Source organism: Macrobrachium nipponense, chromosome 21 (genome assembly GCF_015104395.2).
Source record: "Macrobrachium nipponense isolate FS-2020 chromosome 21, ASM1510439v2, whole genome shotgun sequence".
Classification (NCBI taxonomy): Eukaryota; Metazoa; Arthropoda; class Malacostraca; order Decapoda; family Palaemonidae; genus Macrobrachium; species Macrobrachium nipponense.
The window spans coordinates 59,420,924-59,437,836 of NC_087212.1; the positions used below are offsets into that span (position 1 = coordinate 59,420,924).

At 38.9% G+C, this 16,913-nt stretch overlaps 1 protein-coding gene and 1 long non-coding RNA gene across 3 annotated transcripts in view; one reads left to right on the top strand and one right to left on the bottom strand.

Annotated features, from left to right (window-relative positions):
• The window catches only part of LOC135198062 (uncharacterized), a 117,006-nt gene extending 109,788 nt beyond the window's left edge, over positions 1–7,218 (bottom strand). For both annotated transcript variants that reach the window (XR_010310714.1, XM_064225461.1), the window contains exon 1: positions 7,100–7,218. The gene's annotated coding sequence lies outside the window, so the exon portion shown is untranslated. The remainder of the gene's footprint in view (positions 1–7,099) is intronic.
• Positions 1–16,913, top strand: part of LOC135198063 (uncharacterized) — a 119,350-nt gene that overhangs the window by 80,529 nt on the left and 21,908 nt on the right. The window lies entirely within an intron of this gene.

A 16,913-nucleotide genomic window follows, 5' to 3' on the forward strand; every position in this document is an offset into this window, starting at 1 on the left:
ACTCTATGGGTCCCAGTGCTAGGCTTTATGCCAAAATCACACATTCCATTCCATTCCTATATACATATATATTATAGAAATGTATAAATATATTATATATGCATACATACACACACACACATATATATATACATGTATAAGTATTATAGTCTCTTGGAGGAAATGGAATGAAACCCATTTCAACGAGTCGACGTTATCAAAAAGAGCGTTCATTCGTAACGCCCGGAAAAGTTTCACGGAAATAAGTGAAAGTCGGAAATTTCATAATCAAGGAAACTGACGATTCAGGTTCCTCTCTCGGGCAATGTGTAAAAGATCGGATCAGGTTTCACGAGATAACACCCAGCACTAAGAAAAGAATAATGCATTCGACGTCAGCGTCAAGGTTGCAATCACAGCGAATGGCGGGAATGTGTGGTGATGGTGAAAATAAAGCGATCCCCGTAGATATCGACGAGTTTTGGGGAAAAGGTCTTGATCGCATCATCTGCTTCGTGGACATTGGTCATTGGTTTTTTTACGGTACACCAACAACGTTGGTGAAAGCCCGCGAATGACATAATGTCGGTTAATGTACTTCACATGATAATGTTTATTAACCTAATGAAATAAATATAAATAAATACAGCTAGATTCTTTAAGAGTAGGATCGAATGTTGTCGTAGAGAAATACTATTTGGATACGCTGAGCTATAGGAATGTCCTCCCAGTAAAAGTAAAGAAATACACGATATTTAGAGATAGCGGAAACGACGAAGATGAAAACAGCTAACAGGCGAAGCAGTGACAACACTTGAGAATGATTTCTGGACGAAGGATGGACAATCCATCATGATATCATTGAATGTGATGAATAAAAGACGGTCTGATGGTAAAGAATGTAAGAGGATTGTAGAACATGATATGTTACCCAAGTGGGTACTGATTAGAGGTTGAAGGAAATGGACTAAAAGATGGTATCCTGATAATACCAACGCAGGGGTCACATTGATAAGTTCACACACACACACACACACACACACACACACACACACACACACATATATATATATATATTATATATATATATATATATATATATATATATATATATATATAATTGTGTGTGTGTCTGTGTGTGTGTTTCGGACTCGCATTGGGATCGAATCCCTGTCTGTCAAATGAGAGGCCACGCAGGTCAGAAAAGGAAATGGAGCCAAAGTACTCTTATAGTACTGAGATTTTACCTGGGCAAGATGCAGCCTAACATAGCAGCTGATTGGACCCAACTTCCCAATCGACCAGTGAGTCAGTTGGTAGCACAATTTACTCACTGAAAAATGAATACTAACGCTCTGAACAACAGATCGTCCCTGAAAGAAAAATATTAAAAATTTGGCATTTTATATATCTCAAAAGTACACCAAACATTATGTAAGGAACTGCGAGAGTTATCCCAGTATACCTGCCACAAACCAATAAAGACTTCTAGTATGAAACTACTATAAGATAAGAACATACTCGGATGTAAAGAGAAGTCTATCGATTGTGTAGCGTTCTATGGCTCAAATATAGTCTGTGTTATAGGTTCTAATATTACGAATTTTTCGTTTCTAATCGACCAACACAGCCGTCAGATACGTATATAGAGAAATTATACAAACTGAAAAATGTCTGCAAGTACACCTTTATGTATACATTTCTAAACTTATTGTCTCAAATTAAATTGTAAATATATTGCGCAACAGTCTGTAACGATTAGATTAAAATTGCAATTACATCACAAGGCCAAGAAAGCTAACTTTGCCTTGATAAAATCATATAGTAAATATGCCACACATTCACAAAATTAGGTAATGCTATAGTCATTTCCATAGCAAATTTTAGGGTACCTACATAAACCCAGCCTTCAGTACTAAGGAGATGAAATGAATGAAGCTCGCCTGGTTCATGGTATGATTAAGGTAACGAAACATAAAGGAAATTTAGGTTATGTATATGTAAAAAGTGTCCCCTCATTTTATCTCACTTTTGATGAACTGCCATAATTTCATCTGATGTCACTGCGCATGTCATTGTTATTATTTTACAATAAGCGAGTCATCCGTTCAAAATTACTTCTTTGCATCACAGTACTATTGTAGATTCACGTCAACCGTGCATTTGACGTCTAGGCCAGTCCCTTACGACGCTCCTGATTGGCTGTTGATAAGCCAATCACAGGGCTGGAAACTCTCAGTCTCTCTTGAGAGTTCACATGGATAGGATCTATGTTCCACCTCTTCTGAAGGATATGTCTTTCAGGAGAGGTGGAACAAACATCCTGCCTATATGAACTCTCTCGAGAGACTGAGTTTCCAGCCCTGTCATTGGCTTATCAACAGCCAATCAGGAGCGTCGTAAGGACTGGCCTAGACGTCAAATGCACGGTTGATGTGAATCTGCTATAACAATGAGTTGCCCAATTCGATAAGACTGACATACAGAAGAATATGCAGTGTTCATTGGCTGAAATGTAGCAAATAGTCCTTGGTAACACAGACAGGAGATAAATGAGGTCCATGACGGAGAGCGGAAAGCGAAACCAAAGAACTCTGGAGTCAGCATCATGAAAAGATCTTACTTGAACTCTGACTCTTTGACTTCCATCTCATTACTGCTTTTGGCGTTCCGTTATTATGCTGCGTTCCTGTTTGCTTTATGCTGTTTGCATAACTGCATTGATTTTTTGGATGAAATTTGCATAATTTCGATAAGAGTCCATGAGCTTGAGGTCCTGACCCTCTGTCACTCTCATTTTCTTCAATCATATTTCGGTCTTTTGTCTTCAAGACTCATTCTCTTTTCACGTAGACAAATCGTCATAGTTTTCCCGAAGTTTCTTCGATTTTTGGCGCATCTTTTCTTATATTTTGCTCAGTTTTTAATTGCATTTGCGAATGACCCGGTTTTGCTGACTTTTTGAAGTTACTGGAAATCCAACCTGATAGTTGTGTTGAATCTATATTATTTTTTTTCATATCAGCTCTCACTTGAAGTCTTGGTTGAAATTAATGAATGTTTTTAATATCATTCGTTATTAGTATCAAGGGCTTCTGCCTTCTGGTGATTTTTGAGTAGTTCCATTCTTGTCTAGCTGTTTCTAGTGAAATTCCTTCAAGCTTTCTCATTATGTTAACCACATCCAAATTTCTGGAAAGGAATGATCTTCTTAACTCAACCTAACACAACCTAAAGGGGCATGGCAAAGAAAACTGGGGCTGGTGCAGTACTAGCATACATCTCGGGAATTTGCATCCAGGAGAAAGAGCGAGTGTCACATTCTCGCGCTCATTCGAAAATGACACGGATAGTTTCGGATATCAAGCCTACAAACACTTTTGACCCTCTGAACTAGCAGGTTCATTCCAAAAACAGCATCAGCGCCTGCATTTCTTTAATGAATAAAGCAATGACAAATTGAAAATTTTCAAAGTTTTCAGGGGAGGGGGTTGGGCGCAAATGCCCCTCTTGCCCCTACGTGCGGGCGCCCATGAAGGGAGGTATTCTGTACACTTCTTTCTAAAATAGCGGGAGGGCACAGCATTGGAGGGCAGAGATGTCGTTCATATCTTGTACAAGTAACTAAATGCGCGTAAAAATCTACTTTGCTTTATCATATTCTTAATTTGCTTTATCATATTCTTAATTTCGTTATATAGATTTGGTGCTTTCCTTCCTACTCATGAGCTGTGTTCATTACTCGGAAGAAAACATGAGAAGGGTCAGGGCTTGGGTGTAGTGCTGACCTTTGAATGAAATCGGAGGGAAAAAATCCCATGACGCCAGAAGCAGATTGATTTCAGTTGCTTCATCTGACCTCAGCTTCCGGGAGCCTTGAAAAGTGAGAACGTTTCCCAACGTTTGTCACTTCTGTTCGCTGCCTTCCTCAGCAGCTGACGGATGTGACCTTGCAGCTTCCTTGTAAGGAAGCTTGCCACATTTTCTTCTCCGTTTTCTTTCTTGGATCGGTTACTAGTGCACCCAAACCGTCAAAATTGAGGGTCATGCAAGAGATGGCGGGCATATCCTAAGTACGCAAGTCTAATAAGGATTTTGTTAGCCTTAGACTGTAGTCCTTACACACTTGGAAGAAATATATGGATTCACCGAGCGTTTTTATAATAGGATTATAATGGAATGTTTTAATTGGAAACATTCGTATAATTTTCCAATTATCATTCAGTCATTGCATGCTGTGTACATCAGTTGCGAAATGCATTATAAATTTCCTTCAGTAATAAATGCCTGCAATTGAGCTCTCTTTCATCTTTGCTTTATTGCTTTCAGAGGCAACTTTTGTACATGAGGATGTCTAATGTAATGAGTAAAATCATAAGATGAACACTTACATGTCTGTGGACACACACACACACACACACACACACACATATATATTTAAATATATATATATATATATATATATATATATATATATATATATATATACATATATATTATATATATATATATATATATATATATATATATATATTCTTTGTGAAACAGGTCATTCGATGTTGTGACCAATGTATAATAAAGTGTGGAAGGTCAAGATGACATGACTTGTTCATCCAGCAGTTTGAAACCAGTGAGGAGGAATAATTCGGATGATGCGGCCCGAGTCTTGCTTGGGAGCCTTCTCGAAGGGGACATGGGACCTTTCTCCAAGAGAGGTTCTTCATCACAGTCTGGTGAAATTGCGCGCGAGATTGAGTGGGCTGATAGCTATGATGAATTGCTTTGGTTATGCTCGACAGACTTTTCAATAAGGAAAAAGAAAGCGAAATGTGGATCGAAAGAAGAGCTTCGTATTAGGGCTTAATATTTTTACACCATGAATTTTAAAAAACATTAGTTACCAGTTTTCGAGAAACCTCTTACATTTTCCTATCACTCACTCTGAATTAGATGACTTAAGTTACTCTAGTATCGTATAATTCCTTGCGTGTTTTTACAGGACTCGAAGAACGGAAAACAATCGACTCAAGGGAGAAAGATAGAATACTCTTGGGGGATTGTAATGGACATCCCGAAAGGAAATACATGCTTTCAATAAGAGAGACACTTTTATCTTTAAAAGACTATAGAAAAATGCCATGTTTCCGTTTCCATCTATGACATCCTTGCAGGATTCGCACTTATATTTATGTGGATTATTCAGAAGATTAAAATCACCTTCTGTCACTGAGAAAAAGTGCAAGTGGTGGCTTGTTTCTTCTTATTGTAGTTCCCTCCACGTGGCATTCTAATCACTATTTTGTCGTTCTCGCCTTCTGAAGGCAGGTGTTGCAAGGTCAGCGGATCAAGCTTCCTTCCTATCCCTTGCGGTTTCCCCCACCCCTGAGGGCCACGCTGGCCACCTTTCAAGTTCCCAGTTTAATAACTGCGAATAGATATTGCTAGGGGGAGGGGCGCAATTATTGTTGTTCTAATAAAGCCTGGGTCCGAAATAAAAGGTTATTGTCATGAGATTATTTCCATCTGACTTATTGAAGGTTGCAATCACAGTAGTCTGTACTAACTTGTTTGTATTTGGCCATGGAAGGGAAGCTGTGGGCACCACGAGAGCGCTTCGAAGGTGGGCAGTATATTTGTTTGCACTGTCAAGCTGTTGATATTCTCATTTAAACTAGTGGTTCAGCGTGCATTAATTTAATTAGTACTATAAGCCATATTTGCCAAAGCCTTTACAGGAGGGTAAGTATTCAGTCGCCTGTCGTAAATTCATTTGTCCGACGAGTTCGAATCTTTTTTGGGAAAGCCATTCATGCTCGCTGCTGTTATTTTCCCCTGAAAAAACCATGTTAGCAGCATTGGTTTCAATAGTAGGTCACTATTTAATTTATTTTGCAGGTGCAGTGAGGTACAGATCACATTATTATCGTACTGAAATAGAATGTACCTCACTGAATATGTATATACATGTGTGTGTGTGCTTGTGTTTATGTGTTTATAGTACTGTGTACTATATGTATATATGTATTACATCCGAAGGCAGGAGCAGGCGCTCAGGCAGTAGACCATTTGTAGTTCATGGAAAGGCATTCTGTTTATATCCATTTATTAAAAAGCCGACGTTTCGTATCGCTTTACACATTTTCCAGGCAGAAAAAACTATCAAAATGAATAATGCTTGCACACATAATGTAAGGAGTATAGACAGCATTTTACTTATTGATACCCTTTTTACATCTATAACAGAACAAAGAGGGAAACGGTGTAAATAGGGTGTTAATAAGTAAATGCTGTATATACTCCTTGCATTATGTGTGCAAGCATTATTTATTTTGATCGTTCTTTCAGCCTTGAAAATTTATCAAGCGATACGAAACATCGACTTGTTTAATAAACGGATATAAACAGAATGCCTTTCCATAAACTGCAAATAGTCTGTATGTGTATATGTGCTGTATACCACGCTTTCATATAGCTGTATTTAATTGTATTTGTGCAGTTTGTATTATATACATATACCTCATTATTTCGAGTAAGCATTACTTTCATAACTCTATCCGCAAAATACTGACTCCAAAGTTCGATCACTTTTTGTTTTTGTGTTATAGAGTGAATAAACATCTGCAATACTATTAAGTAACATAAGCATTTTGAAGCTCAATCTCTCTCATAGGCACAAATACAGGTATGTTGAATAAACTGTTGATAAGGAGTAGAGTTCAAAATACGTCGAAGGCGAAATGTTGACGTTATCAGATTTCAGAAGAGTTTTTTATGAAAAGCCTTCATTCACTCATAATTATAGTACCGGGTTGGGCCCTTTGTTGCCTCTGTTATTCTTTCTAGTACTTCACGGCGTTGGAATCACAATAGTACCAAAAATATTAAGAGGCCCAGTGAATAATTCCTGTTTCATATTGAATGGAAACCGTTACAGCATTGCGTGTCCTTTTTCTTATTGTATCTCATACACTTAACAGCGTGAAACGAAATAGGAAATTTTTATCTTTTTATAAGTTCTGTGCTAAAACGCTGCATCGTGCAAATTAAATTAAAAAACCATTTCGAATTGGGGCCTTATCCAAATCTTCAGAGACCGGAAAGACTTCCACCACACACTTACCGCGCCAGAGACCGCCTGTAGTAATCCAAGCGCGTCACCGTCACAGAGCACACTGAGTCTGCAACCAATTTTCCGCCATCGTCTCTCTCTCTCTCTCTCTCTCTCTCTCTCTCTCTCTCTCTCTCTCTCTCTCTCTCTCTCTCTCTCTCTCTCTCTGCTGCCCGGGTGAGCGCCCCTCGTACGCCCGCCACGTCTTGTAATGCCCTATTTTGGACAAGTAACTTATAAATGATATTTTTACGTACCTGATTTTCGTACAAGGTTGCCGAGTGCCATGATATTTGAGCAACTTACAAGACTTGTTTTGTGATGCCGTGACCCCCCAACCCCACTCCACCTACCTTTTCTCTCTCTCTCTCTCTCTCTCTCTCTCTCTCTCTCTCTCTCTCTCTCTCTCAAAATCCGAGCTGTTGTTTTAGATTTGAGTGATTTATAAAATCGATTCTAAGTCATAAAGATAATAAAACATGCAAAACAATGATGTATCTTGTACAGCTCTGGCTGTAACCGAGACTACTTAGTGGTCCTGCTGTAACTCAGTGACTAAATAGCTCCCTTTTCTTTTCAAGTTTAAAAAATGAACAGCAAAAATGGGATTACGCGATGATTCCCACTAAATCTATGGGACATCCTACCCATATTTGGGCCAAAAGTCCTCGGCAAGTGGAGAGATAGAAAACATCCATAGATGAACCTTTCATTCGCTCTGTGGAAATTAGTATTGTTTCATAACTCCCTGAGATACGATTTTTGTTTTATTTTATTTTTTTGCCAATGGAGAATGCACATTTTCTTCAAACATTTTATCGGCATTAAATTATAATTAATAACTGTCTCATCCAAAAATACTTGCATGTAACCATGAGGTGACATGACTGACATCCCGTAGTGCCTCTCCCCATTAGTTAAAAGATGTTTATGTTTATATATATATTTATATATATTAGGGCATAGGTTTTCTCTTATTCAGTCGCCGTCAAAAGGAATTGCTTTAGTGGCATCAAGAAGTTTTTTGGCGGTATCTTCATACCGTCGGAATTTTTTCCGATTCTCGTTCGTCAATTTCTGGTGAAAAACAAGCAGACTCCCTTCTTCCATTTATTGGTTTTTGTCGCGACAGCTGTTTCGCCTTTAATGGCATTATTAGAAGACTACTGACTTACAATCTGGCCCCTCGGCCTATTTGTGTCATCGTGAGGGGAGAGTGGCCTTGAAGTCTGGGGACTGGTTGGTCAAGGGATTAAAATCTTAACCATTTCAGGGCGCTTTTTCTGGTAAAAAAGATTATGTATCATGACAAGACAAGTAAAAGTTTAAACATGTGATTGAATAAATATTCCAGATGTAATACCATACGCTAGTGTTTCCTTAAATTTGCGTTTAAAATTGAGAAAATCTTACATATTAGTTTGCAAATACAGAAAATAAGGCACAAAAATAAATAACATTTTATAACGTATGTAAAAGGCACAAATAAACAAGTGTTGAATAATCCGGGACCGGTTTCTGGATAGCGATGCCTGCCACTTCGGGTATTAAGAGGCGACCATAGTTATTCTCTCTGTGCACGACCTGGGTGCCTCTGTCAGGTCTTGTAGAGATGGCCTCTGTCGTGAACATCTATGTAATGTTGATGAATGGCCCTTGCTATGAGACAGCAGACGTCTCAGAAGGGTCGATGTTGTGTCCGATGGAGTTTTGCTTGTGAGATTTACACATCTCTGGACTAGTGAATGTGTAAACTACGTTTCTGCACCTCCTTCGGTCCCCCCGGAGCGGTACTGTTCTTCATTATTAGAGCTGCTACAAAGTTAAGCTTACTATATATTCTGAAGCTTAATTTGTGTTAAGAAGCTTTTGGGGTTACTCCCGTGTTTACTAAGTTCCCACGTAGTGTGCGGGAATCCTCCTTGTATGCAAACCCATATTGTAGACAATGGTCAATGATCAGATTCCTCCGTTTTTGTCGTCGTGTTTGGGATGGTAAAATTCATTCATTTTCTTTTTTTATTGCAGTTTCAATTGTTTGATCTGCATAGCCGTTGTTTGCTAACAATTGGCGACTTCGGTCAAGTTCGTTATGTATGTCTCTCCACGACGTGCCGTGTGTGAGGGCTCTATTGACATTCGCCCTCGCTACAGACTTTTTATAAGCGTCTGGGCATTCTCCTCGTGCGATCAGGCAACGGCCAGCATTCGTTGCTTTTGTATACACGGTCGTTTTAAACTGTCCTTCTTGTTGGTTTACCAAACGGTAGTCTTCTGCTGGAAGTGCTCTTTGGTGAAATTGAGCGCCGAGTTAATTTTCAGGGCATCTGCTAGTTTTATAGCATCGTCTGTCTCTTTTATTGTGACGAATATGTCGTCGACGTACTGACCATAAGTCTTAGGTTTTGATGTTCTCGGAAGGTCCTTTCTTCGACGGTGACCATTTCGGTACATATTTGCAATACGGGGATCCCATGGCGACTCCGAGTACTTGCCGAAATAATTCTGCCCAAGAGAAATGAAATGGGAGAACATCTTCGGAAATGGGCAGCGGGCTCTTGTTGAACCTGTGTACACGATCAAAGATGATGTTGATCGATTCTTCGACGGGAACGTTCGTAAATAAACTTTCAACGTCGAGTGAGGCTATGTCGTTCTCTGGTCCGTTTTCATGTAGGAGGTCCGTGAACTCCACCGCTGATTTCACCAGAAATTGAAGAACGAGAATCAGAAAAATCTCGGACGGTACGAGGATATAGGATACCTGCAAGAAAGGATTACCCATAGCCATACCAAACTTTTGAACACAGAACTCTCCATTGAAGCAAAAGAAATAGTTACAAACTTTGATAAATACTCTTATAAGGCCAACGATTATTGAAATGGTCAAGAGAATATCAAAATTTTTGCATTCTTATTCTAAAAATTCCAATAAATCATCTACAGGTACTTTTGTGAATAAAGACACATCAAAACTAACCACATAAAAAAAATACATGTTTAGCTTGTTTACAAATTCAACTTTGCACTTAAATGTGTTGTTTGAAATGCTTCCCACTAAAGGTGTAAGTATTTTCACAGCTCATTTAGATAAGTTATACGAGACTGAGCCTCCTAAACCAATAATTGGTAGAAGAGGATTATTTATTTTGTGAATTTTAACCAAACAGTACAAATAAGGTAGGGAGGAACAATGGGTTGTAAACTTTACTAAGTGATCATAGGTCTTGACTTACTAAAATAAAACTCCGCTGTTTGTGCAGGATTGGACCTCAGTTTCGTGTAAGTTTTTTCTGGCCTCAATAACCTAGATGTTGTAACGTCAGAGTAGTCGCCATAAATCAGTTATCGTTTAATAAGGCCATAAACTTATTTACATAATCACTTTTATTCACTATCACAGGTGCATTAGATTTATCTGCCTTTGTTACAGGCAGAGTTCCATCAGTTTTAAGATTTTTATAGACCTGCAGGAATCTTAAGGGAACGTTAGGAAGAGAAGACTTGACCCTAGGCCCCTTAAACAATACGTTTACCAATACTGATGTCTTCAGAATGTAAATCAACATTTTATTTTTCTAAATAGCAAAAAGTTTAACAAATGTCGGCGTAGTTCACTTTACTGTCGAAACGGCAAAGTTTAAGCGCTATTCTGAAACAGCTGGCGTGGATAGTGCTATGATAGCGGCTATCGGATAATTCGGGACTCTTTATTCCTCTACGTAAACCTTCATAAATGGAGACAAAGGGAAAAATAGCACTTATAAGTTTCATGGATTTTAATTTATCTGAAATTACACAAACGTCTACTGTAGGTTTGGAAATACAAAGGGAGTCCTTTGGAAAAAAAAAAACTGACACTATTAACATTTTCCGGACCTGTGACCATAAATATTACTGAGATACAACCCGAAAACGTTGCACAAACGCGTGACGACAGAAGAACCGAGACAAGGAAAGCTCCCTCGCCTCTGACTAGGCTATAGTAAATTAGAAAGTACATATAGAGAACTGTGGTTTAAACAGATTCGCCGATTGGGTGAAAGACTACCTTGAAAACTATTGCAAGAATCGGGGAAATGGTTCCTGATTCGAGAAGTGAGAAGAATAAAGATTTAATTCATATGCTTGCGCGAGGCAAGCGTAGGCAGGTAGGAAGACGTTGCAGGCATATACACGGAAATAAAGCATGTAGCACACAACACTAGTGGGTAAGGAATGTTGTTCAAAAGAACCCAAACATAGAGGAGTCTGAATAGGAGCACTTCCACTCGCATTTTGTAAGGCTTCCCTTGATGTTAATTCGCTTTTGCATATCTAACATCAATTGATTCTCTAGTTCTGGATTACCAAAATAATAATAATATTTACCAATAATAAGAGTTATAAAAAAATTTCTCAATAGCAACAGTAATTTTAAAGGTAGTCATGTCATCATAATAATACTTAACCCGCGACGGAGTTGTCAGTGCCGAAAGTGGAACTCTTGTCAGTTTTGCATAAAGGCATCAAATATGAACGAAGTGGTCACAAGGGTTAACCTTCGGGGTTTTTTTTCCACCCTCGTGGCTGCAGTGAAACATCGCCCTTGAAAGACAGGGAAACATTCGTGTTATTAGGTTTCACCGATGTCTGAAAGCGTGCAAAAAAAATTATATCTTCACTCTCGGTTGGTGAAGTTCCATACTCAGGGGTGATCTATATATTAGTCTTATCTTCTTCACCCTATATAGTACATGGTGAAGAAGATAAGGTTGTTCGTACATCCGGTAGTCTTCTCGCATGTGAAGTCCAGGACTACCACATACAAAAAACAATACTTGCAGTTGTCATTTACAATTATTTCTTTTGGTAATTTCTTCTCACTTTCTTGACTCTTTTTGCTAATTGTCCTCGTTAATGTTCGTTCACCGGTGACAAACCTGAAGCCAAACTGGAAGACTCCCATTCCTTGCTGATTAGTAAAGCGAAGGCCTTATCCCAAAAGTGAGCATAGTAAGTAAAGATGCTGCTGAACTGGAAGACACAATGCTGACTCTGGCATGAAATGATTACAAGCCTTTTAGAAAAATATAAATTATCCATTGCATGAAAGGAGCCTTTGCAAAGAAATTAATGCCGAAGTGACGCATGCCTTCATTAGTTTGTTGGAGAAGTCTTGGTTTCACTTCTTAACAGCTGCTGTATCTGGTTGCTGAGCCAGATTTGAGGCAGCCACAAAATGCTGGAAGAAATTGGCGGTCGCCTGAGCAACTTCAGGAGTCAGGCCACCAAACTGATACCCTGGTGGGTATGGCACGGAGGTTGGCGGCAATTTTTCGATGGTGGCAGTGGCCACTGCAACCGTATTAGCCGTGGTCTCTGCTCCTGCCACTGGGGTGACCGGATCGTCTGGCGCCAGGAACGCCAACTGGGCAAGGTAGTTGTAAGCCATCTGGAAGTTATCCCTGGCTTGTTGTACCTAAGGAGAAATTCAAATATTGAAGATATAGTTATGGCCCTCATGTGACTGAAGCGAATGTTTGCAGGTCTGTGCTTGTTTTTTTGTTTATACTGAAATGTACTGTGGTGTATTTTTAACGTGGTTTACTTTTTCGAAAAATTTGGGTCCCCTAATTCGAAGTCATTCAATGTCTTCAAACAAGGTATGATCCCATGCTCCCGGAACGTCATAGAGCTTAAGATTTAAGATTTCTAAGGGCAAGATGAACTGGATATTAGAGAACCCGCACCCACCTCTGCTGTTGTTCAGCTACACGCACGTACACACTCCTGGGAGAATTGTACATGATAATGTCAGCTATAGGCTCCTATGGGCACCCGAAAAGTTGCAAGAGATTTGCAGGAGGTAAGCACAGGGAAGACATAAATGGAAATTTCAGAGTCAATGGCATTGAGAATGTAATATAGATATATATATATATATATATATATTATATTATATATATCTATATATATATATATATATTAATATATTATATATATATATATATATATGTGTGTGTGTGTGTGTGTGTGTGTGTGTGTGTGTGTGTGTGTGTGTGTGTATGTATATATTAACAATAGCTGAATTATGATAGATATATAGATAAAATATGGATAAAAAACGAAATCAATTAACGACATTTACTTTCATCTATTGAACACGTGCACGCGCGCGCGTGTGTGTGTGTATAACTGAATCACTAAAATTTGGAATGTGATGAATATATGAATAAAGGAAAAAGCCACGAAGGGAAGTGAAACGAAGGAAAGCTGCGTTGCCTTTATACTCGATGTCCTTTACTTAGCAAACTGACATAAGTATGAAGATAAGTTTAGGTTTACAAAGAAAGGTCGTATAAATGACAGATAGGGATTATAAAGGAAAATATGTACCTAGAATCCAACACACCTGTATACAGAATTAGTAAAATTCCCAAAACAGGTACAATTTAAGAGGCTTTATAAGAGATTAAGTCCGACATAGAATATAGATACTGCTTTGTTAGTGAAACTTGGAAGAAATATATGCTGAAAATGGATCAAGAACTAATCCTTTCCTCTTACCTCCGGGGTGAACCCTGCCACGAAAGGAAGCTGGACGACAGGCGCAGAACCTTGAACCTCGTTCCCTTGTTGGGGCGCTCCGCAGGCCACGCCCGCCAGACACACCTGATGCGGGAGATGACGAAGGGTCATTCATCTGAACGAGGGGATGAGTGTGCACAATGAACAGTAGTCATTATAATTGGAAGCTGCTATCACGATAATGTAGATGAAGTAATTACTATGAAATTATGGCTAAGAGACAGATTGGGTGGCCCTTTCCAGTCAAATTACGTCTAATTCTTGTACCCTCTGCTTGGATGTTTGGTTTAATTCTGAAGCCGGATTAAAATGTTTAATAACAAAAATCTTTTCTGGTTAATCAAACGGTTTTTGGAGAGAGGCGATAGCTCCTCTTTCCGTTGTAAAATATCTGGGCAGCAGATTGGCGAAAAGCAGGAGATGCATTTTACAGAGTAGACATACTTACTATACAAGTTATATATCCTTTACATGCCGAAAGCTTACGTGTAAAGATTCACACCTGTGTATATATTACTTGTAAAAACACATGTATATAATGTATGAGTTTATGTATATATATATATATATATATTATATATATATATATATATATAATTTACATAATGTATACATATGTACATAATTATTCATTCATGTATGTTATGTATTGATGTATATATGTGGGTGGGTAAATACGAGGCGATAGCTAGGCATTATTTCAGGGCGTCAACTAGCCAGAGACAAGGCGTTCCACGGGGGTTTGTTTCCTTCGCAAGGCCTCGGTGTGTGACCTTTCAGCCTGCAATGCAAGTCACGGTACAGGTTCTGTCATATATGGATGCGGTTCGAGCATGATGAAGGGCTGGCAGGAAGGTCACTGTGCATGAATAAGCGAAGACGTTGCTCGAAGCTATCACACAGGAGTCGCAAACGTTCATCATTGACAGGTCTATCCGCCGCGTTTTAATCTTGAAGGTCGTAACCCTTTCTGACTTTACCTTAGTTATGATCTCGGTAATATTCCAAATATATATTTATTTGAAACCGGTAATATGGAACGACGCATGAATTTCAGATCGAATTCCTATCAATATTCATTTTCGTGCAGTCATGTGTTGTCCAAATGCAGCTAAGAAAAATTCAGTCAAGCTACAGAGAAAATACACTGCTGTCTTATTACTTCATATCTGAAGTCTTTGAATTTCGTCTTCATCAGCTTGCTTGGGCCGTAGCCGTCATTTCTTTAGAATTATGAAAAATTGATTTTCGTCCGAGAGTGGGCGACATTTCTCTCGATTAACCAAACATTTACATTTGAGATTTCACTCGAATTTATAGTTTACCGTCATCTTTTCGTGTTAGAAATTCCAAGAAACGTCTTTCTCCTAAGCAGTATGACAATGAATGTGCTGCGATAACTTTTGCTCTTGATATCCATATTTTCTGCGCAACCCATGAAGTTTGTGTCGCTAATTTTGTCTTTACTCAGTAACCAGTAACTAAAAAATCATAACTTTATCACACACAATCTCTTTACTGATATGTTAAAATGAGAGAAAAGTCAATATGTTGGCGATATTTTGCAATAAATATTTGTCCTTATGCAACACGAGCAATCTTTACTGATCAGAGCAATTCGACACGAGTTCATTTTACGAAATATTTTTGTAATGGTCTTTCGAAACTCACTTTACAAAAGAAGCACTGAATGGATAGCACAAGTGCGGCGGTGCAGTACACAACAACAAAAACAATAATAATTATCCCCACGAAAGCTATATCATAAGAAACTTACACCAATTGCCAGAACCCAGCATGGACGAAACATCGTAGAAACAGGAATTTGGGATCAGCAAGAGCTCTTGATTATGTGCCGTCGGGACCGCCAGTGTGGAAGCATCTCTCCGCCAGGGTCTATATACCGGTGCCGGTCTCGGGGGGGAAAAGGCCGTCGGTGCCGGGTGGTTCTGCGCCGTCAGTCAGTCGGCTCACTGGACTCGGCTAAAGAAAAGGTGCATGATAGGTCATCTTGATCTCATTAATGATGAGATCTGAGGAAGAAGGGAGAGACAGACAGACAGAGATTCTTTATAACTGTGTTATTCTCCAATGGTTATTGATCATTCATAATCAGGAGTATTTTTATTTTTGTAACTGTACCGTCTTCATTATGGTCGAAATGACAATGAATGTTCGAGTTTTTTAATCGAATGCTATTTGGAACACACAATAGATATACTTTTAATATCCTGCTGAATTCGTGATCATTATCAAATAGAAAGTATTCAACATAGGAAGGCTAGCGTAACTTTCAACACACACACACACACACACACACACACACCACACACACCACACACACACACACCACACATACATTAGATATATATATATATATCTATATATATATATATATATATATATATATATATAATTGTGTGCCAGTTTTTTATTTTTCTGAAAAAGTCTAACTGACCAGTCCCTCGAACAATACAAATTCTCGAATGTACATTTTTTTTTACCACTTTTTACCTGCCTTTCTTTTGGTATGGAATGTAACCTTGGCTCACTGGAGCCGTCCTTAACCCCCGAGAGGGTTAGTCAGTAGGAAACTATATTATTTTCGGGCGTCGGTTTGTGAATTCACTCAGAACACCTAAGGACTGGTTGTCCCCCTCAGTCGCAACCTATCATCATATCTGGTAAGATGAACCGCAGCCTGTCCTATTTTTCTTGTATATATCACAACCACACAGATCTGTTAACAGCTCCATCGACACACCTTAGCTGCAGTTTTAGATGAAGCCAGCTGTATATGCCAGCACGGTCTCTTTCTCCTGGGGCAGCCCGTATAAATACCTATAGTGTAAGCCCCTGCTGCAACGTGGCTGAAACGTTTAAAAATATAGGCTGATGTAGCTTACACTTACAGCAGAAATTGTTTCCCCCGGGTACTAATCATCCGTTTGAGAAAAGGTTGAGGTTCTTTTTTTCTCTCTTCTCTGTCTTTTCCTGAGTCATTCAAGACGGGCTGTCACTCTAGTGGGTTGTTCTAAAACATATGTATTCACTAATCTTTTTTGTTCCCACTTGCTTGGTATCTTTTTATATCTCAGTCCCCACCCACCTCCCGGCCGTAACCAGCCGTGTTCTGTAGAATTGTCTTCTGTCATCGTTTCATTCTAATTCATTTTAATCTGGTTATGATTCTCTTCCCATGAATGCCTAGCTCATCAAAGGTCAGTTGGTCTTTGCCCTTATGCAATCGCATGCC